Source organism: Oncorhynchus mykiss, chromosome 7 (assembly GCF_057628025.1).
Source record: "Oncorhynchus mykiss isolate SJ-2025 chromosome 7, ASM5762802v1, whole genome shotgun sequence".
Taxonomy (NCBI): domain Eukaryota; kingdom Metazoa; phylum Chordata; class Actinopteri; order Salmoniformes; family Salmonidae; genus Oncorhynchus; species Oncorhynchus mykiss.
The window spans coordinates 24332404-24353488 of record NC_143028.1 but is presented as its reverse complement, the minus strand read 5'-3'; the positions used below and the strand labels follow the sequence as shown (position 1 = coordinate 24353488).

Below are 21085 nucleotides of genomic sequence, written 5' to 3'. Positions count from 1 at the left end.
AGTTCGTATTGGTCATATTGATTACAAAGATCCCCAGTGGCCTAAGACACTGGCCTCCTAAGCCATGGATTGTGAGGTTTAGTCTTTGCTGAAGTGGCTGAAAGCAGAGTTGTGCAGCGGATGCGTGCTGGGCCCGTAACCAGTTCGTACTGGTTGTGAAAGGTAGACATTGCCCCAGTGGCCTAATGGATAAGGCACTGGCCTCCTAAGCCAGGAATTGTGGGTGGTTGGAAACATTGTGGCCCAGCAGAAGCGTGCTAGGTCCATTACCCAGTGGTCGATGGATCGAAAACATTTTCTGCTAACCATAGCATTTAAGTGCCAAATTTTTTTTTTTTTTAAATGCGTAGTTTCATTCCATGTGTAAGTGCCATTATACATTTTTGTTTACCTCTTCCATCAGTTCGTATTGGTCATATCGATTAGACACTGGCCTCCTAAGCCATGGATTGTGAGGTTTAGTCTTTGCTGAAGTGGCTGAAAGCAGAGTTGTGCAGCGGATGCGTGCTGGGCCCATAACCCAGAGGTTGATGGATCGAAAACATTTTCTGCTAACCAGCTTTTTATAGCATTCAAGTGCAAACAAATATTTTTTTTAAATGCGTAGTTTCATTCCATGTGTAAGTGCCATTATACATTTTTTTTTACCTCTTCCATCAGTTCGTATTGGTCATATTGATTACAAAGATCCCCAGTGGCCTAAGACACTGGCCTCCTAAGCCATGGATTGTGAGGTTTAGTCTTTGCTGAAGTGGCTGAAAGCAGAGTTGTGCAGCGGATGCGTGCTGGGCCCATAACCCAGAGGTTGATGGATCAAAAACATTTTCTGCTAACCAGCTTTTTATAGCATTTAAGTGCGAACAAATATTTTTTTTAAATGCGTAGTTTCATTCCATGTGTAAGTGCCATTATACATTTTTTTTTACCTCTTCCATCAGTTCGTATTGGTCATATTGATTACAAAGATCCCCAGTGGCCTAAGACACTGGCCTCCTAAGCCATGGATTGTGAGGTTTAGTCTTTGCTGAAGTGGCTGAAAGCAGAGTTGTGCAGCGGATGCGTGCTGGGCCCATAACCAGTTCGTACTGGTTGTGAAAGGTAGACATTGCCCCAGTGGCCTAATGGATAAGGCACTGGCCTCCTAAGCCAGGAATTGTGGGTGGTTGGAAACATTGTGGCCCAGCAGAAGCGTGCTAGGTCCATTACCCAGTGGTCGATGGATCGAAAACATTTTCTGCTAACCATAGCATTTAAGTGCCAAATTTTTTTTTTTTTTAAATGCGTAGTTTCATTCCATGTGTAAGTGCCATTATACATTTTTGTTTACCTCTTCCATCAGTTCGTATTGGTCATATCGATTAGACACTGGCCTCCTAAGCCATGGATTGTGAGGTTTAGTCTTTGCTGAAGTGGCTGAAAGCAGAGTTGTGCAGCGGATGCGTGCTGGGCCCATAACCCAGAGGTTGATGGATCGAAAACATTTTCTGCTAACCAGCTTTTTATAGCATTCAAGTGCAAACAAATATTTTTTTTAAATGCGTAGTTTCATTCCATGTGTAAGTGCCATTATACATTTTTTTTTACCTCTTCCATCAGTTCGTATTGGTCATATTGATTACAAAGATCCCCAGTGGCCTAAGACACTGGCCTCCTAAGCCATGGATTGTGAGGTTTAGTCTTTGCTGAAGTGGCTGAAAGCAGAGTTGTGCAGCGGATGCGTGCTGGGCCCATAACCCAGAGGTTGATGGATCAAAAACATTTTCTGCTAACCAGCTTTTTATAGCATTTAAGTGCAAACAAATATTTTTTTTAAATGCGTAGTTTCATTCCATGTGTAAGTGCCATTATACATTTTTTTTTACCTCTTCCATCAGTTCGTATTGGTCATATTGATTACAAAGATCCCCAGTGGCCTAAGACACTGGCCTCCTAAGCCATGGATTGTGAGGTTTAGTCTTTGCTGAAGTGGCTGAAAGCAGAGTTGTGCAGCGGATGCGTGCTGGGCCCATAACCCAGAGGTTGATGGATCAAAAACATTTTCTGCTAACCAGCTTTTTATAGCATTTAAGTGCGAACAAATATTTTTTTTAAATGCGTAGTTTCATTCCATGTGTAAGTGCCATTATACATTTTTTTTTACCTCTTCCATCAGTTCGTATTGGTCATATTGATTACAAAGATCCCCAGTGGCCTAAGACACTGGCCTCCTAAGCCATGGATTGTGAGGTTTAGTCTTTGCTGAAGTGGCTGAAAGCAGAGTTGTGCAGCGGATGCGTGCTGGGCCCATAACCAGTTCGTACTGGTTGTGAAAGGTAGACATTGCCCCAGTGGCCTAATGGATAAGGCACTGGCCTCCTAAGCCAGGAATTGTGGGTGGTTGGAAACATTGTGGCCCAGCAGAAGCGTGCTAGGTCCATTACCCAGTGGTCGATGGATCGAAAACATTTTCTGCTAACCATAGCATTTAAGTGCCAAAATTTTTTTTTTTTTTAAATGCGTAGTTTCATTCCATGTGTAAGTGCCATTATACATTTTTGTTTACCTCTTCCATCAGTTCGTATTGGTCATATCGATTAGACACTGGCCTCCTAAGCCATGGATTGTGAGGTTTAGTCTTTGCTGAAGTGGCTGAAAGCAGAGTTGTGCAGCGGATGGGTGCTGGGCCCATAACCCAGAGGTTGATGGATCGAAAACATTTTCTGCTAACCAGCTTTTTATAGCATTCAAGTGCAAACAAATATTTTTTTTAAATGCGTAGTTTCATTCCATGTGTAAGTGCCATTATACATTTTTTTTTACCTCTTCCATCAGTTCGTATTGGTCATATTGATTACAAAGATCCCCAGTGGCCTAAGACACTGGCCTCCTAAGCCATGGATTGTGAGGTTTAGTCTTTGCTGAAGTGGCTGAAAGCAGAGTTGTGCAGCGGATGCGTGCTGGGCCCATAACCCAGAGGTTGATGGATCAAAAACATTTTCTGCTAACCAGCTTTTTATAGCATTTAAGTGCGAACAAATATATTTTTTAAATGCGTAGTTTCATTCCATGTGTAAGTGCCATTATACATTTTTTTTTACCTCTTCCATCAGTTCGTATTGGTCATATTGATTACAAAGATCCCCAGTGGCCTAAGACACTGGCCTCCTAAGCCATGGATTGTGAGGTTTAGTCTTTGCTGAAGTGGCTGAAAGCAGAGTTGTGCAGCGGATGCGTGCTGGGCCCATAACCCAGAGGTTGATGGATCAAAAACATTTTCTGCTAACCAGCTTTTTATAGCATTTAAGTGCGAACAAATATTTTTTTTAAATGCGTAGTTTCATTCCATGTGTAAGTGCCATTATACATTTTTTTTTACCTCTTCCATCAGTTCGTATTGGTCATATTGATTACAAAGATCCCCAGTGGCCTAAGACACTGGCCTCCTAAGCCATGGATTGTGAGGTTTAGTCTTTGCTGAAGTGGCTGAAAGCAGAGTTGTGCAGCGGATGCGTGCTGGGCCCATAACCAGTTCGTACTGGTTGTGAAAGGTAGACATTGCCCCAGTGGCCTAATGGATAAGGCACTGGCCTCCTTAGCCAGGAATTGTGGTTTCAAGTCCCATCTGGGGTGGTCGGAAACGTTGTGGCCCAGCAGAAGCGTGCTAGGTCCATTACCCAGTGGTCGATGGATCGAAAACATTTTCTGCTAACCATAGCATTTAAGTGCCAACAAATTTTTTTTTTTTAAATGCGTAGTTTCATTCCATGTGTAAGTGCCATTATACATTTTTTTTTACCTCTTCCATCAGTTCGTATTGGTCATATCGATTAGACACTGGCCTCCTAAGCCATGGATTGTGAGGTTTAGTCTTTGCTGAAGTGGCTGAAAGCAGAGTTGTGCAGCGGATGCGTGCTGGGCCCATAACCCAGAGGTTGATGGATCGAAAACATTTTCTGCTAACCAGCTTTTTATAGCATTCAAGTGCAAACAAATATTTTTTTTAAATGCGTAGTTTCATTCCATGTGTAAGTGCCATTATACATTTTTTTTTACCTCTTCCATCAGTTCGTATTGGTCATATTGATTACAAAGATCCCCAGTGGCCTAAGACACTGGCCTCCTAAGCCATGGATTGTGAGGTTTAGTCTTTGCTGAAGTGGCTGAAAGCAGAGTTGTGCAGCGGATGCGTGCTGGGCCCATAACCCAGAGGTTGATGGATCGAAAACATTTTCTGCTAACCAGCTTTTTATAGCATTTAAGTGCGAACAAATATTTTTTTAAAATGCGTAGTTTCATTCCATGTGTAAGTGCCATTATACATTTTTTTTTACCTCTTCCATCAGTTCGTATTGGTCATATTGATTACAAAGATCCCCAGTGGCCTAAGACACTGGCCTCCTAAGCCATGGATTGTGAGGTTTAGTCTTTGCTGAAGTGGCTGAAAGCAGAGTTGTGCAGCGGATACGTGCTGGGCCCATAACCAGTTCGTACTGGTTGTGAAAGGTAGACATTGCCCCAGTGGCCTAATGGATAAGGCACTGGCCTCCTAAGCCAGGAATTGTGGGTTCAAGTCCCATCTGGGGTGGTCGGAAACATTGTGGCCCAGCAGAAGCGTGCTAGGTCCATTACCCAGTGGTCGATGGATCGAAAACATTTTCTGCTAACCATAGCATTTATGTGCCCCCAAATTTTTTTTTTTAAATGCGTAGTTTCATTCCATGTGTAAGTGCCATTATACATTTTTGTTTACCTCTTCCATCAGTTCGTATTGGTCATATTGATTACAAAGATCCCCAGTGGCCTAAGACACTGGCCTCCTAAGCCATGGATTGTAAGGTTTAGTCTTTGCTGAAGTGGCTGAAAGCAGAGTTGTGCAGCGGATGCGTGCTGGGCCCATAACCCAGAGGTTGATGGATCAAAAACATTTTCTGCTAACCAGCTTTTTATAGCATTTAAGTGCCCCAAATTTTTTTTTTTTAAATGCGTAGTTTCATTCCATGTGTAAGTGCCATTATACATTTTTGTTTACCTCTTCCATCAGTTCGTATTGGTCATATCGATTAGACACTGGCCTCCTAAGCCATGGATTGTGAGGTTTAGTCTTTGCTGAAGTGGCTGAAAGCAGAGTTGTGCAGCGGATGCGTGCTGGGCCCATAACCCAGAGGTTGATGGATCAAAAACATTTTCTGCTAACCAGCTTTTTATAGCATTTAAGTGCAAACAAATATTTTTTTAAAATGCGTAGTTTCATTCCATGTGTAAGTGCCATTATACATTTTTTTTTACCTCTTCCATCAGTTCGTATTGGTCATATTGATTACAAAGATCCCCAGTGGCCTAAGACACTGGCCTCCTAAGCCATGGATTGTGAGGTTTAGTCTTTGCTGAAGTGGCTGAAAGCAGAGTTGTGCAGCGGATGCGTGCTGGGCCCATAACCAGTTCGTACTGGTTGTGAAAGGTAGACATTGCCCCAGTGGCCTAATGGATAAGGCACTGGCCTCCTAAGCCAGGAATTGTGGGTTCAAGTCCCATATGGGGTGGTCGGAAACATTGTGGCCCAGCAGAAGCGTGCTAGGTCCATTACCCAGTGGTCGATGGATCGAAAACATTTTCTGCTAACCATAGCATTTATGTGCCCCAAATTTTTTTTTTTTAAATGCGTAGTTTCATTCCATGTGTAAGTGCCATTATACATTTTTGTTTACCTCTTCCATCAGTTCGTATTGGTCATATTGATTACAAAGATCCCCAGTGGCCTAAGACACTGGCCTCCTAAGCCATGGATTGTAAGGTTTAGTCTTTGCTGAAGTGGCTGAAAGCAGAGTTGTGCAGCGGATGCGTGCTGGGCCCATAACCCAGAGGTTGATGGATCAAAAACATTTTCTGCTAACCAGCTTTTTATAGCATTTAAGTGCCCCAAATTTTTTTTTTTTAAATGCGTAGTTTCATTCCATGTGTAAGTGCCATTATAGATTTTTGTTTACCTCTTCCATCAGTTCGTATTGGTCATATCGATTAGACACTGGCCTCCTAAGCCATGGATTGTGAGGTTTAGTCTTTGCTGAAGTGGCTGAAAGCAGAGTTGTGCAGCGGATGCGTGCTGGGCCCATAACCCAGAGGTTGATGGATCAAAAACATTTTCTGCTAACCAGCTTTTTATAGCATTTAAGTGCGAACAAATATTTTTTTTAAATGCGTAGTTTCATTCCATGTGTAAGTGCCATTATACATTTTTTTTTACCTCTTCCATCAGTTCGTATTGGTCATATTGATTACAAAGATCCCCAGTGGCCTAAGACACTGGCCTCCTAAGCCATGGATTGTGAGGTTTAGTCTTTGCTGAAATGGCTGAAAGCAGAGTTGTGCAGCGGATGCGTGCTGGGCCCATAACCAGTTCGTACTGGTTGTGAAAGGTAGACATTGCCCAAGTGGCCTAATGGATAAGGCACTGGCCTCCTAAGCCAGGAATTGTGGGTTCAAGTCCCATCTGGGGTGGTCGGAAACATTGTGGCCCAGCAGAAGCGTGCTAGGTCCATTACCCAGTGGTCGATGGATCGAAAACATTTTCTGCTAACCATAGCATTTATGTGCCCCAAATGTTTTTTTTTTAAATGCGTAGTTTCATTCCATGTGTAAGTGCCATTATACATTTTTGTTTACCTCTTCCATCAGTTCGTATTGGTCATATTGATTACAAAGATCCCCAGTGGCCTAAGACACTGGCCTCCTAAGCCATGGATTGTAAGGTTTAGTCTTTGCTGAAGTGGCTGAAAGCAGAGTTGTGCAGCGGATGCGTGCTGGGCCCATAACCCAGAGGTTGATGGATCAAAAACATTTTCTGCTAACCAGCTTTTTATAGCATTTAAGTGCCCCAAATTTTTTTTTTTTAAATGCGTAGTTTCATTCCATGTGTAAGTGCCATTATACATTTTTGTTTACCTCTTCCATCAGTTCGTATTGGTCATATCGATTAGACACTGGCCTCCTAAGCCATGGATTGTGAGGTTTAGTCTTTGCTGAAGTGGCTGAAAGCAGAGTTGTGCAGCGGATGCGTGCTGGGCCCATAACCCAGAGGTTGATGGATCAAAAACATTTTCTGCTAACCAGCTTTTTATAGCATTTAAGTGCGAACAAATATTTTTTTAAAATGCGTAGTTTCATTCCATGTGTAAGTGCCATTATACATTTTTTTTTACCTCTTCCATCAGTTCGTATTGGTCATATTGATTACAAAGATCCCCAGTGGCCTAAGACACTGGCCTCCTAAGCCATGGATTGTGAGGTTTAGTCTTTGCTGAAGTGGCTGAAAGCAGAGTTGTGCAGCGGATGCGTGCTGGGCCCATAACCAGTTCGTACTGGTTGTGAAAGGTAGACATTGCCCCAGTGGCCTAATGGATAAGGCACTGGCCTCCTAAGCCAGGAGTTGTGGGTTCAAGTCCCATCTGGGGTGGTCGGAAACATTGTGACCCAGCAGAAGCTTGCAAGGTCCATTACCCAGTGGTCGATGGATCGAAAACATTTTCTGCTAACCATAGCATTTATGTGCCCCAAATTTTTTTTTTTTAAATGCGTAGTTTCATTCCATGTGTAAGTGCCATTATACATTTTTGTTTACCTCTTCCATCAGTTCGTATTGGTCATATTGATTACAAAGATCCCCAGTGGCCTAAGACACTGGCCTCCTAAGCCATGGATTGTAAGGTTTAGTCTTTGCTGAAGTGGCTGAAAGCAGAGTTGTGCAGCGGATGCGTGCTGGGCCCATAACCCAGAGGTTGATGGATCGAAAACATTTTCTGCTAACCAGCTTTTTATAGCATTTAAGTGCCCCAAATTTTTTTTTTTTAAATGCGTAGTTTCATTCCATGTGTAAGTGCCATTATACATTTTTGTTTACCTCTTCCATCAGTTCGTATTGGTCATATCGATTAGACACTGGCCTCCTAAGCCATGGATTGTGAGGTTTAGTCTTTGCTGAAGTGGCTGAAAGCAGAGTTGTGCAGCGGATGCGTGCTGGGCCCATAACCCAGAGGTTGATGGATCAAAAACATTTTCTGCTAACCAGCTTTTTATAGCATTTAAGTGCGAACAAATATTTTTTTAAAATGCGTAGTTTCATTCCATGTGTAAGTGCCATTATACATTTTTTTTTTACCTCTTCCATCAGTTCGTATTGGTCATATTGATTACAAAGATCCCCAGTGGCCTAAGACACTGGCCTCCTAAGCCATGGATTGTGAGGTTTAGTCTTTGCTGAAGTGGCTGAAAGCAGAGTTGTGCAGCGGATGCGTGCTGGGCCCATAACCAGTTCGTACTGGTTGTGAAAGGTAGACATTGCCCCAGTGGCCTAATGGATAAGGCACTGGCCTCCTAAGCCAGGAATTGTGGGTTCAAGTCCCATCTGGGGTGGTCGGAAACATTGTGGCCCAGCAGAAGCGTGCTAGGTCCATTACCCAGTGGTCGATGGATCGAAAACATTTTCTGCTAACCATAGCATTTATGTGCCCCAAATTTTTTTTTTTTAAATGCGTAGTTTCATTCCATGTGTAAGTGCCATTATACATTTTTGTTTACCTCTTCCATCAGTTCGTATTGGTCATATTGATTACAAAGATCCCCAGTGGCCTAAGACACTGGCCTCCTAAGCCATGGATTGTAAGGTTTAGTCTTTGCTGAAGTGGCTGAAAGCAGAGTTGTGCAGCGGATGCGTGCTGGGCCCATAACCCAGAGGTTGATGGATCAAAAACATTTTCTGCTAACCAGCTTTTTATAGCATTTAAGTGCCCCAAATTTTTTTTTTTTAAATGCGTAGTTTCATTCCATGTGTAAGTGCCATTATACATTTTTGTTTACCTCTTCCATCAGTTCGTATTGGTCATATCGATTAGACACTGGCCTCCTAAGCCATGGATTGTGAGGTTTAGTCTTTGCTGAAGTGGCTGAAAGCAGAGTTGTGCAGCGGATGCGTGCTGGGCCCATAACCCAGAGGTTGATGGATCAAAAACATTTTCTGCTAACCAGCTTTTTATAGCATTTAAGTGCGAACAAATATTTTTTTAAAATGCGTAGTTTCATTCCATGTGTAAGTGCCATTATACATTTTTTTTTTACCTCTTCCATCAGTTCGTATTGGTCATATTGATTACAAAGATCCCCAGTGGCCTAAGACACTGGCCTCCTAAGCCATGGATTGTGAGGTTTAGTCTTTGCTGAAGTGGCTGAAAGCAGAGTTGTGCAGCGGATGCGTGCTGGGCCCATAACCAGTTCGTACTGGTTGTGAAAGGTAGACATTGCCCCAGTGGCCTAATGGATAAGGCACTGGCCTCCTAAGCCAGGAATTGTGGGTTCAAGTCCCATCTGGGGTGGTCGGAAACATTGTGGCCCAGCAGAAGCGTGCTAGGTCCATTACCCAGTGGTCGATGGATCGAAAACATTTTCTGCTAACCATAGCATTTATGTGCCCCCAATTTTTTTTTTTTAAATGCGTAGTTTCATTCCATGTGTAAGTGCCATTATACATTTTTGTTTACCTCTTCCATCAGTTCGTATTGGTCATATTGATTACAAAGATCCCCAGTGGCCTAAGACACTGGCCTCCTGAGCCATGGATTGTAAGGTTTAGTCTTTGCTGAAGTGGCTGAAAGCAGAGTTGTGCAGCGGATGCGTGCTGGGCCCATAACCCAGAGGTTGATGGATCAAAAACATTTTCTGCTAACCAGCTTTTTATAGCATTTAAGTGCCCCAAAATTTTTTTTTTTAAATGCGTAGTTTCATTCCATGTGTAAGTGCCATTATACATTTTTGTTTACCTCTTCCATCAGTTCGTATTTGTCATATCGATTAGACACTGGCCTCCTAAGCCATGGATTGTGAGGTTTAGTCTTTGCTGAAGTGGCTGAAAGCAGAGTTGTGCAGCGGATGCGTGCTGGGCCCATAACCCAGAGGTTGATGGATCAAAAACATTTTCTGCTAACCAGCTTTTTATAGCATTTAAGTGCGAACAAATATTTTTTTAAAATGCGTAGTTTCATTCCATGTGTAAGTGTCATTATACATTTTTTTTTTACCTCTTCCATCAGTTCGTATTGGTCATATTGATTACAAAGATCCCCAGTGGCCTAAGACACTGGCCTCCTAAGCCATGGATTGTGAGGTTTAGTCTTTGCTGAAGTGGCTGAAAGCAGAGTTGTGCAGCGGATGCGTGCTGGGCCCATAACCAGTTCGTACTGGTTGTGAAAGGTAGACATTGCCCCAGTGGCCTAATGGATAAGGCACTGGCCTCCTAAGCCAGGAATTGTGGGTTCAAGTCCCATCTGGGGTGGTCGGAGACATTGTGGCCCAGCAGAAGCGTGCTAGGTCCATTACCCAGTGGTCGATGGATCGAAAACATTTTCTGCTAACCATAGCATTTAAGTGCCAACATTTTTTTTTTTTTAAATGCGTAGTTTCATTCCATGTGTAAGTGCCATTATACATTTTTGTTTACCTCTTCCATCAGTTCGTATTGGTCATATCGATTAGACACTGGCCTCCTAAGCCATGGATTGTGAGGTTTAGTCTTTGCTGAAGTGGCTGAAAGCAGAGTTGTGCAGCGGATGCGTGCTGGGCCCATAACCCAGAGGTTGATGGATCGAAAACATTTTCTGCTAACCAGCTTTTTATAGCATTCAAGTGCAAACAAATATTTTTTTTAAATGCGTAGTTTCATTCCATGTGTAAGTGCCATTATACATTTTTTTTTACCTCTTCCATCAGTTCGTATTGGTCATATTGATTACAAAGATCCCCAGTGGCCTAAGACACTGGCCTCCTAAGCCATGGATTGTGAGGTTTAGTCTTTGCTGAAGTGGCTGAAAGCAGAGTTGTGCAGCGGATGCGTGCTGGGCCCATAACCCAGAGGTTGATGGATCAAAAACATTTTCTGCTAACCAGCTTTTTATAGCATTTAAGTGCGAACAAATATTTTTTTAAAATGCGTAGTTTCATTCCATGTGTAAGTGCCATTATACATTTTTTTTTTACCTCTTCCATCAGTTCGTATTGGTCATATTGATTACAAAGATCCCCAGTGGCCTAAGACACTGGCCTCCTAAGCCATGGATTGTGAGGTTTAGTCTTTGCTGAAGTGGCTGAAAGCAGAGTTGTGCAGCGGATGCGTGCTGGGCCCATAACCAGTTCGTACTGGTTGTGAAAGGTAGACATTGCCCCAGTGGCCTAATGGATAAGGCACTGGCCTCCTAAGCCAGGAATTGTGGGTTCAAGTCCCATCTGGGGTGGTCGGAAACATTGTGGCCCAGCAGAAGCGTGCTAGGTCCATTACCCAGTGGTCGATGGATCGAAAACATTTTCTGCTAACCATAGCATTTATGTGCCCCCAATTTTTTTTTTTTAAATGCGTAGTTTCATTCCATGTGTAAGTGCCATTATACATTTTTGTTTACCTCTTCCATCAGTTCGTATTGGTCATATTGATTACAAAGATCCCCAGTGGCCTAAGACACTGGCCTCCTGAGCCATGGATTGTAAGGTTTAGTCTTTGCTGAAGTGGCTGAAAGCAGAGTTGTGCAGCGGATGCGTGCTGGGCCCATAACCCAGAGGTTGATGGATCAAAAACATTTTCTGCTAACCAGCTTTTTATAGCATTTAAGTGCCCCAAAATTTTTTTTTTTAAATGCGTAGTTTCATTCCATGTGTAAGTGCCATTATACATTTTTGTTTACCTCTTCCATCAGTTCGTATTTGTCATATCGATTAGACACTGGCCTCCTAAGCCATGGATTGTGAGGTTTAGTCTTTGCTGAAGTGGCTGAAAGCAGAGTTGTGCAGCGGATGCGTGCTGGGCCCATAACCCAGAGGTTGATGGATCAAAAACATTTTCTGCTAACCAGCTTTTTATAGCATTTAAGTGCGAACAAATATTTTTTTAAAATGCGTAGTTTCATTCCATGTGTAAGTGTCATTATACATTTTTTTTTTACCTCTTCCATCAGTTCGTATTGGTCATATTGATTACAAAGATCCCCAGTGGCCTAAGACACTGGCCTCCTAAGCCATGGATTGTGAGGTTTAGTCTTTGCTGAAGTGGCTGAAAGCAGAGTTGTGCAGCGGATGCGTGCTGGGCCCATAACCAGTTCGTACTGGTTGTGAAAGGTAGACATTGCCCCAGTGGCCTAATGGATAAGGCACTGGCCTCCTAAGCCAGGAATTGTGGGTTCAAGTCCCATCTGGGGTGGTCGGAGACATTGTGGCCCAGCAGAAGCGTGCTAGGTCCATTACCCAGTGGTCGATGGATCGAAAACATTTTCTGCTAACCATAGCATTTAAGTGCCAACATTTTTTTTTTTTTAAATGCGTAGTTTCATTCCATGTGTAAGTGCCATTATACATTTTTGTTTACCTCTTCCATCAGTTCGTATTGGTCATATCGATTAGACACTGGCCTCCTAAGCCATGGATTGTGAGGTTTAGTCTTTGCTGAAGTGGCTGAAAGCAGAGTTGTGCAGCGGATGCGTGCTGGGCCCATAACCCAGAGGTTGATGGATCGAAAACATTTTCTGCTAACCAGCTTTTTATAGCATTCAAGTGCAAACAAATATTTTTTTTAAATGCGTAGTTTCATTCCATGTGTAAGTGCCATTATACATTTTTTTTTACCTCTTCCATCAGTTCGTATTGGTCATATTGATTACAAAGATCCCCAGTGGCCTAAGACACTGGCCTCCTAAGCCATGGATTGTGAGGTTTAGTCTTTGCTGAAGTGGCTGAAAGCAGAGTTGTGCAGCGGATGCGTGCTGGGCCCATAACCCAGAGGTTGATGGATCAAAAACATTTTCTGCTAACCAGCTTTTTATAGCATTTAAGTGCGAACAAATATTTTTTTAAAATGCGTAGTTTCATTCCATGTGTAAGTGCCATTATACATTTTTTTTTACCTCTTCCATCAGTTCGTATTGGTCATATTGATTACAAAGATCCCCAGTGGCCTAAGACACTGGCCTCCTAAGCCATGGATTGTGAGGTTTAGTCTTTGCTGAAGTGGCTGAAAGCAGAGTTGTGCAGCGGATGCGTGCTGGGCCCATAACCAGTTCGTACTGGATGTGAAAGGTAGACATTGCCCCAGTGACCTAATGGATAAGGCACTGGCCTCCTAAGCCAGGAATTGTGGGTTCAAGTCCCATCTGGGGTGGTCGGAAACATTGTGGCCCAGCAGAAGCGTGCTAGGTCCATTACCCAGTGGTCGATGGATCGAAAACATTTTCTGCTAACCATAGCATTTATGTGCCCCAAATGTTTTTTTTTTAAATGCGTAGTTTCATTCCATGTGTAAGTGCCATTATACATTTTTGTTTACCTCTTCCATCAGTTCGTATTGGTCATATTGATTACAAAGATCCCCAGTGGCCTAAGACACTGGCCTCCTAAGCCATGGATTGTAAGGTTTAGTCTTTGCTGAAGTGGCTGAAAGCAGAGTTGTGCAGCGGATGCGTGCTGGGCCCATAACCCAGAGGTTGATGGATCAAAAACATTTTCTGCTAACCAGCTTTTTATAGCATTTAAGTGCCCCAAATTTTTTTTTTTTAAATGCGTAGTTTCATTCCATGTGTAAGTGCCATTATACATTTTTGTTTACCTCTTCCATCAGTTCGTATTGGTCATATCGATTAGACACTGGCCTCCTAAGCCATGGATTGTGAGGTTTAGTCTTTGCTGAAGTGGCTGAAAGCAGAGTTGTGCAGCGGATGCGTGCTGGGCCCATAACCCAGAGGTTGATGGATCAAAAACATTTTCTGCTAACCAGCTTTTTATAGCATTTAAGTGCGAACAAATATTTTTTTAAAATGCGTAGTTTCATTCCATGTGTAAGTGCCATTATACATTTTTTTTTACCTCTTCCATCAGTTCGTATTGGTCATATTGATTACAAAGATCCCCAGTGGCCTAAGACACTGGCCTCCTAAGCCATGGATTGTGAGGTTTAGTCTTTGCTGAAGTGGCTGAAAGCAGAGTTGTGCAGCGGATGCGTGCTGGGCCCATAACCAGTTCGTACTGGTTGTGAAAGGTAGACATTGCCCCAGTGGCCTAATGGATAAGGCACTGGCCTCCTAAGCCAGGAATTGTGGGTTCAAGTCCCATCTGGGGTGGTTGGAAACATTGTGGCCCAGCAGAAGCGTGCTAGGTCCATTACCCAGTGGTCGATGGATCGAAAACATTTTCTGCTAACCATAGCATTTATGTGCCCCAAATTTTTTTTTTTTAAATGCGTAGTTTCATTCCATGTGTAAGTGCCATTATACATTTTTGTTTACCTCTTCCATCAGTTCGTATTGGTCATATTGATTACAAAGATCCCCAGTGGCCTAAGACACTGGCCTCCTAAGCCATGGATTGTAAGGTTTAGTCTTTGCTGAAGTGGCTGAAAGCAGAGTTGTGCAGCGGATGCGTGCTGGGCCCATAACCCAGAGGTTGATGGATCAAAAACATTTTCTGCTAACCAGCTTTTTATAGCATTTAAGTGCCCCAAATTTTTTTTTTTTAAATGCGTAGTTTCATTCCATGTGTAAGTGCCATTATACATTTTTGTTTACCTCTTCCATCAGTTCGTATTGGTCATATCGATTAGACACTGGCCTCCTAAGCCATGGATTGTGAGGTTTAGTCTTTGCTGAAGTGGCTGAAAGCAGAGTTGTGCAGCGGATGCGTGCTGGGCCCATAACCCAGAGGTTGATGGATCAAAAACATTTTCTGCTAACCAGCTTTTTATAGCATTCAAGTGCAAACAAATATTTTTTTTAAATGCGTAGTTTCATTCCATGTGTAAGTGCCATTATACATTTTTTTTTACCTCTTCCATCAGTTCGCATTGGTCATATTGATTACAAAGATCCCCAGTGGCCTAAGACACTGGCCTCCTAAGCCATGGATTGTAAGGTTTAGTCTTTGCTGAAGTGGCTGAAAGCAGAGTTGTGCAGCGGATGCGTGCTGGGCCCATAACCCAGAGGTTGATGGATCAAAAACATTTTCTGCTAACCAGCTTTTTATAGCATTTAAGTGCGAACAAATATTTTTTTTAAATGCGTAGTTTCATTCCATGTGTAAGTGCCATTATACATTTTTTTTTACCTCTTCCATCAGTTCGTATTGGTCATATTGATTACAAAGATCCCCAGTGGCCTAAGACACTGGCCTCCTAAGCCATGGATTGTGAGGTTTAGTCTTTGCTGAAGTGGCTGAAAGCAGAGTTGTGCAGCGGATGCGTGCTGGGCCCATAACCAGTTCGTACTGGTTGTGAAAGGTAGACATTGCCCCAGTGGCCTAATGGATAAGGCACTGGCCTCCTAAGCCAGGAATTGTGGGTTCAAGTCCCATCTGGGGTTGTCGGAAACATTGTGGCCCAGCAGAAGCGTGCTAGGTCCATTACCCAGTGGTCGATGGATCGAAAACATTTTCTGCTAACCATAGCATTTAAGTGCCAAATTTTTTTTTTTTTAAATGCGTAGTTTCATTCCATGTGTAAGTGCCATTATACATTTTTGTTTACCTCTTCCATCAGTTCGTATTGGTCATATCGATTAGACACTGGCCTCCTAAGCCATGGATTGTGAGGTTTAGTCTTTGCTGAAGTGGCTGAAAGCAGAGTTGTGCAGCGGATGCGTGCTGGGCCCATAACCCAGAGGTTGATGGATCGAAAACATTTTCTGCTAACCAGCTTTTTATAGCATTTAAGTGCAAACAAATATTTTTTTTAAATGCGTAGTTTCATTCCATGTGTAAGTGCCATTATACATTTTTTTTTACCTCTTCCATCAGTTCGTATTGGTCATATTGATTACAAAGATCCCCAGTGGCCTAAGACACTGGCCTCCTAAGCCATGGATTGTGAGGTTTAGTCTTTGCTGAAGTGGCTGAAAGCAGAGTTGTGCAGTGGATGCGTGCTGGGCCCATAACCCAGAGGTTGATGGATCAAAAACATTTTCTGCTAACCAGCTTTTTATAGCATTTAAGTGCAAACAAATATTTTTTTTAAATGCGTAGTTTCATTCCATGTGTAAGTGCCATTATACATTTTTTTTTTACGTCTTCCATCAGTTCGTATTGGTCATATTGATTACAAAGATCCCCAGTGGCCTAAGACACTGGCCTCCTAAGCCATGGCTTGTAAGGTTTAGTCTTTGCTGAAGTGGCTGAAAGCAGAGTTGTGCAGCGGATGCGTGCTGGGCCCATAACCCAGAGGTTGATGGATCAAAAACATTTTCTGCTAACCAGCTTTTTATAGCATTTAAGTGCCAACATTTTTTTTTTTTAAATGCGTAGTTTCATTCCATGTGTAAGTGCCATTATACATTTTTGTTTACCTCTTCCATCAGTTCGTATTGGTCATATTGATTACAAAGATCCCCAGTGGCCTAAGACACTGGCCTCCTAAGCCATGGATTGTAAGGTTTAGTCTTTGCTGAAGTGGCTGAAAGCAGAGTTGTGCAGCGGATGCGTGCTGGGCCCATAACCCAGAGGTTGATGGATCGAAAACATTTTCTGCTAACCAGCTTTTTATAGCATTTAAGTGCCCCAAATTTTTTTTTTTTAAATGCGTAGTTTCATTCCATGTGTAAGTGCCATTATACATTTTTGTTTACCTCTTCCATCAGTTCGTATTGGTCATATCGATTAGACACTGGCCTCCTAAGCCATGGATTGTGAGGTTTAGTCTTTGCTGAAGTGGCTGAAAGCAGAGTTGTGCAGCGGATGCGTGCTGGGCCCATAACCCAGAGGTTGATGGATCGAAAACATTTTCTGCTAACCAGCTTTTTATAGCATTCAAGTGCAAACAAATATTTTTTTTAAATGCGTAGTTTCATTCCATGTGTAAGTGCCATTATACATTTTTTTTTACCTCTTCCATCAGTTCGCATTGGTCATATTGATTACAAAGATCCCCAGTGGCCTAAGACACTGGCCTCCTAAGCCATGGATTGTAAGGTTTAGTCTTTGCTGAAGTGGCTGAAAGCAGAGTTGTGCAGCGGATGCGTGCTGGGCCCATAACCCAGAGGTTGATGGATCAAAAACATTTTCTGCTAACCAGCTTTTTATAGCATTTAAGTGCGAACAAATATTTTTTTTAAATGCGTAGTTTCATTCCATGTGTAAGTGCCATTATACATTTTTTTTTACCTCTTCCATCAGTTCGTATTGGTCATATTGATTACAAAGATCCCCAGTGGCCTAAGACACTGGCCTCCTAAGCCATGGATTGTGAGGTTTAGTCTTTGCTGAAGTGGCTGAAAGCAGAGTTGTGCAGCGGATGCGTGCTGGGCCCATAACCAGTTCGTACTGGTTGTGAAAGGTAGACTTTGCCCCAGTGGCCTAATGGATAAGGCACTGGCCTCCTAAGCCAGGAATTGTGGGTTCAAGTCCCATCTGGGGTTGTCGGAAACATTGTGGCCCAGCAGAAGCGTGCTAGGTCCATTACCCAGTGGTCGATGGATCGAAAACATTTTCTGCTAACCATAGCATTTAAGTGCCAATTTTTTTTTTTTTTAAATGCGTAGTTTCATTCCATGTGTAAGTGCCATTATACATTTTTGTTTACCTCTTCCATCAGTTCGTATTGGTCATATCGATTAGACACTGGCCTCCTAAGCCATGGATTGTGAGGTTTAGTCTTTGCTGAAGTGGCTGAAAGCAGAGTTGTGCAGTGGATGCGTGCTGGGCCCATAACCCAGAGGTTGATGGATCAAAATCATTTTCTGCTAACCAGCTTTTTATAGCATTTAAGTGCGAACAAATATTTTTTTTAAATGCGTAGTTTCATTCCATGTGTAAGTGCCATTATACATTTTTTTTTTACGTCTTCCATCAGTTCGTATTGGTCATATTGATTACAAAGATCCCCAGTGGCCTAAGACACTGGCCTCCTAAGCCATGGCTTGTAAGGTTTAGTCTTTGCTGAAGTGGCTGAAAGCAGAGTTGTGCAGCGGATGCGTGCTGGGCCCATAACCCAGAGGTTGATGGATCAAAAACATTTTCTGCTAACCAGCTTTTTATAGCATTTAAGTGCCAACATTTTTTTTTTTTAAATGCGTAGTTTCATTCCATGTGTAAGTGCCATTATACATTTTTGTTTACCTCTTCCATCAGTTCGTATTGGTCATATTGATTACAAAGATCCCCAGTGGCCTAAGACACTGGCCTCCTAAGCCATGGATTGTAAGGTTTAGTCTTTGCTGAAGTGGCTGAAAGCAGAGTTGTGCAGCGGATGCGTGCTGGGCCCATAACCCAGAGGTTGATGGATCGAAAACATTTTCTGCTAACCAGCTTTTTATAGCATTTAAGTGCCCCAAATTTTTTTTTTTTAAATGCGTAGTTTCATTCCATGTGTAAGTGCCATTATACATTTTTGTTTACCTCTTCCATCAGTTCGTATTGGTCATATCGATTAGACACTGGCCTCCTAAGCCATGGATTGTGAGGTTTAGTCTTTGCTGAAGTGGCTGAAAGCAGAGTTGTGCAGCGGATGCGTGCTGGGCCCATAACCCAGAGGTTGATGGATCAAAAACATTTTCTGCTAACCAGCTTTTTATAGCATTTAAGTGCGAACAAATATTTTTTTTAAATGCGTAGTTTCATTCCATGTGTAAGTGCCATTATACATTTTTTTTTACCTCTTCCATCAGTTCGTATTGGTCATATTGATTACAAAGATCCCCAGTGGCCTAAGACACTGGCCTCCTAAGCCATGGATTGTGAGGTTTAGTCTTTGCTGAAGTGGCTGAAAGCAGAGTTGTGCAGCGGATGCGTGCTGGGCCCATAACCAGTTCGTACTGGTTGTGAAAGGTAGACTTTGCCCCAGTGGCCTAATGGATAAGGCACTGGCCTCCTAAGCCAGGAATTGTGGGTTCAAGTCCCATCTGGGGTTGTCGGAAACATTGTGGCCCAGCAGAAGCGTGCTAGGTCCATTACCCAGTGGTCGATGGATCGAAAACATTTTCTGCTAACCATAGCATTTAAGTGCCAATTTTTTTTTTTTTTAAATGCGTAGTTTCATTCCATGTGTAAGTGCCATTATACATTTTTGTTTACCTCTTCCATCAGTTCGTATTGGTCATATCGATTAGACACTGGCCTCCTAAGCCATGGATTGTGAGGTTTAGTCTTTGCTGAAGTGGCTGAAAGCAGAGTTGTGCAGTGGATGCGTGCTGGGCCCATAACCCAGAGGTTGATGGATCAAAATCATTTTCTGCTAACCAGCTTTTTATAGCATTTAAGTGCGAACAAATATTTTTTTTAAATGCGTAGTTTCATTCCATGTGTAAGTGCCATTATACATTTTTTTTTTACGTCTTCCATCAGTTCGTATTGGTCATATTGATTACAAAGATCCCCAGTGGCCTAAGACACTGGCCTCCTAAGCCATGGCTTGTAAGGTTTAGTCTTTGCTGAAGTGGCTGAAAGCAGAGTTGTGCAGCGGATGCGTGCTGGGCCCATAACCCAGAGGTTGATGGATCAAAAACATTTTCTGCTAACCAGCTTTTTATAGCATTTAAGTGCCAACATTTTTTTTTTTTAAATGCGTAGTTTCATTCCATGTGTAAGTGCCATTATACATTTTTGTTTACCTCTTCCATCAGTTCGTATTGGTCATATTGATTACAAAGATCCCCAGTGGCCTAAGACACTGGCCTCCTAAGCCATGGATTGTAAGGTTTAGTCTTTGCTGAAGTGGCTGAAAGCAGAGTTGTGCAGCGGATGCGTGCTGGGCCCATAACCCAGAGGTTGATGGATCGAAAACATTTTCTGCTAACCAGCTTTTTATAGCATTTAAGTGCCCCAATTTTTTTTTTTTTAAATGCGTAGTTTCATTCCATGTGTAAGTGCCATTATACATTTTTGTTTACCTCTTCCATCAGTTCGTATTGGTCATATCGATTAGACACTGGCCTCCTAAGCCATGGATTGTGAGGTTTAGTCTTTGCTGAAGTGGCTGAAAGCAGAGTTGTGCAGCGGATGCGTGCTGGGCCCATAACCCAGTTGTTGATGGATCGAAAACATTTTCTGCTAACCAGCTTTTTATAGCATTCAAGTGCAAACAAATATTTTTTTTAAATGCGTAGTTTCATTCCATGTGTAAGTGCCATTATACATTTTTTTTTACCTCTTCCATCAGTTCGCATTGGTCATATTGATTACAAAGATCCCCAGTGGCCTAAGACACTGGCCTCCTAAGCCATGGATTGTAAGGTTTAGTCTTTGCTGAAGTGGCTGAAAGCAGAGTTGTGCAGCGGATGCGTGCTGGGCCCATAACCCAGAGGTTGATGGATCAAAAACATTTTCTGCTAACCAGCTTTTTATAGCATTTAAGTGCGAACAAATATTTTTTTTAAATGCGTAGTTTCATTCCATGTGTAAGTGCCATTATACATTTTTTTTTACCTCTTCCATCAGTTCGTATTGGTCATATTGATTACAAAGATCCCCAGTGGCCTAAGACACTGGCCTCCTAAGCCATGGATTGTGAGTTTTAGTCTTTGCTGAAGTGGCTGAAAGCAGAGTTGTGCAGTGGATGCGTGCTGGGCCCATAACCCAGAGGTTGATGGATCAAAAAAATTTTCTGCTAACCAGCTTTTTATAGCATTTAAGTGCGAACAAATATTTTTTTTAAATGCGTAGTTTCATTCCATGTGTAAGTGCCATTATACATTTTTTTTTTACGTCTTCCATCAGTTCGTATTTGTCATATTGATTACAAAGATCCCCAGTGGCCTAAGACACTGGCCTCCTAAGCCATGGATTGTAAGGTTTAGTCTTTGCTGAAGTGGCTGAAAGCAGAGTTGTGCAGCGGATGCGTGCTGGGCCCATAACCCAGAGGTTGATGGATCAAAAACATTTTCTGCTAACCAGCTTTTTATAGCATTTAAGTGCGAACAAATATTTTTTTTAAATGCGTAGTTTCATTCCATGTGTAAGTGCCATTATACATTTTTTTTTACCTCTTCCATCAGTTCGTATTGGTCATATTGATTACAAAGATCCCCAGTGGCCTAAGACACTGGCCTCCTAAGCCATGGATTGTGAGGTTTAGTCTTTGCTGAAGTGGCTGAAAGCAGAGTTGTGCAGC

General features: G+C 42.4%; 11 non-coding genes across 11 annotated transcripts; all 11 read left to right on the top strand.

Moving 5' to 3' along the window:
* The first annotated feature begins 4491 nt into the window (after positions 1-4491).
* On the top strand, positions 4492-4564 carry trnar-ccu (transfer RNA arginine (anticodon CCU)). The gene has a single exon. It is a non-coding gene; the product is annotated as a tRNA-Arg (tRNA).
* A 2792-nt stretch (positions 4565-7356) lies between these two features.
* Positions 7357-7429, top strand: trnar-ccu (transfer RNA arginine (anticodon CCU)). The gene has a single exon. It is a non-coding gene; the product is annotated as a tRNA-Arg (tRNA).
* Positions 7430-8312: 883 nt separating this feature from the next.
* On the top strand, positions 8313-8385 carry trnar-ccu (transfer RNA arginine (anticodon CCU)). The gene has a single exon. It is a non-coding gene; the product is annotated as a tRNA-Arg (tRNA).
* Positions 8386-9268: 883 nt separating this feature from the next.
* On the top strand, positions 9269-9341 carry trnar-ccu (transfer RNA arginine (anticodon CCU)). Its single transcript has one exon. It is a non-coding gene; the product is annotated as a tRNA-Arg (tRNA).
* Positions 9342-10224: 883 nt separating this feature from the next.
* On the top strand, positions 10225-10297 carry trnar-ccu (transfer RNA arginine (anticodon CCU)). The gene has a single exon. It is a non-coding gene; the product is annotated as a tRNA-Arg (tRNA).
* An 882-nt stretch (positions 10298-11179) lies between these two features.
* On the top strand, positions 11180-11252 carry trnar-ccu (transfer RNA arginine (anticodon CCU)). The gene has a single exon. It is a non-coding gene; the product is annotated as a tRNA-Arg (tRNA).
* Positions 11253-12135: 883 nt separating this feature from the next.
* Positions 12136-12208, top strand: trnar-ccu (transfer RNA arginine (anticodon CCU)). Its single transcript has one exon. It is a non-coding gene; the product is annotated as a tRNA-Arg (tRNA).
* A 1836-nt stretch (positions 12209-14044) lies between these two features.
* trnar-ccu (transfer RNA arginine (anticodon CCU)) lies at positions 14045-14117 on the top strand. The gene has a single exon. It is a non-coding gene; the product is annotated as a tRNA-Arg (tRNA).
* Positions 14118-15277: 1160 nt separating this feature from the next.
* On the top strand, positions 15278-15350 carry trnar-ccu (transfer RNA arginine (anticodon CCU)). The gene has a single exon. It is a non-coding gene; the product is annotated as a tRNA-Arg (tRNA).
* A 1973-nt stretch (positions 15351-17323) lies between these two features.
* Positions 17324-17396, top strand: trnar-ccu (transfer RNA arginine (anticodon CCU)). Its single transcript has one exon. It is a non-coding gene; the product is annotated as a tRNA-Arg (tRNA).
* A 1417-nt stretch (positions 17397-18813) lies between these two features.
* On the top strand, positions 18814-18886 carry trnar-ccu (transfer RNA arginine (anticodon CCU)). Its single transcript has one exon. It is a non-coding gene; the product is annotated as a tRNA-Arg (tRNA).
* The last annotated feature ends 2199 nt before the right edge of the window (positions 18887-21085 follow it).